The sequence below is a fragment of the Myodes glareolus genome, chromosome 5 (genome assembly GCF_982192425.1).
Source record: "Myodes glareolus chromosome 5, mMyoGla1.1, whole genome shotgun sequence".
In the NCBI taxonomy this organism is placed as follows: Eukaryota; Metazoa; Chordata; class Mammalia; order Rodentia; family Cricetidae; genus Myodes; species Myodes glareolus.
This window is the reverse complement of record NC_142030.1, coordinates 93,228,288-93,229,078: the sequence shown is the minus strand read 5'-3', so window position 1 is coordinate 93,229,078 and position 791 is coordinate 93,228,288.

Sequence of the window (791 nt, the reverse complement as noted above, 5' to 3'; positions counted from 1 at the left end):
GGAGGCTCAGACTGTGTTTGTCCCCCACACCTCAGCTCCTACTTCAGGTGCCCCAGAATATGTGTCCCTGCAAACTAAGTCCCTACGGAGGCTGAGCTGAAGAGGTCTTGAGCATAACACCTTGGGGACAAGAACATATATTAAGCAACCTGCTCTTCCTTGAGCGCAATCCTCCTCTGCTCCCCTCTTGGGCTATACCAACTACAGGACTTTGTCTTAATTCCATGGTCCTGGCTTAGATCAGAGTCTTTGACTCCTTCCCAGGCAAAAAGAGGCAGAGGAAAAGACAAGGAACGGTAGGTCCTTTTCTTTGTAATGTGGGTGCAGACCTACTTCTCTGGTAATGGTAGAAAGTCATCCCGGCAGAGGTATAACTCCCTGTATGCTGTGCCCCTTGTTAGTAGACATTATGTATCTTCATCTCATATACTTCCCCACTCTGCTTGCGGTATCACTGAAGGGCTCCGCCTGCACCAGGAGATTGAGATTCACTGTCTGCATTAATGTCAATAACCAAAAGTTCAAGGCTGGGCTTATTACGTGGCCTACCCCAACCCCTGCTCTCAAAGGCAAAGAGAAGTCACTAAGACCACAGCAGTTAGCTGTGTTATCACTGGGTGACAGCAAATGCACCATACACTCTGTCCCGAGGAAGATTCCTGCAGGAAGGAAGCTGGGTCACAGGGGGACCTGAACTTTGTTGGGAGGACATTCAACCCGTACGAAAGAATAAAATCAATTGTGAGCTCGATGATAATAAACAGATCGGCGATGACCATCAACCATTAAGG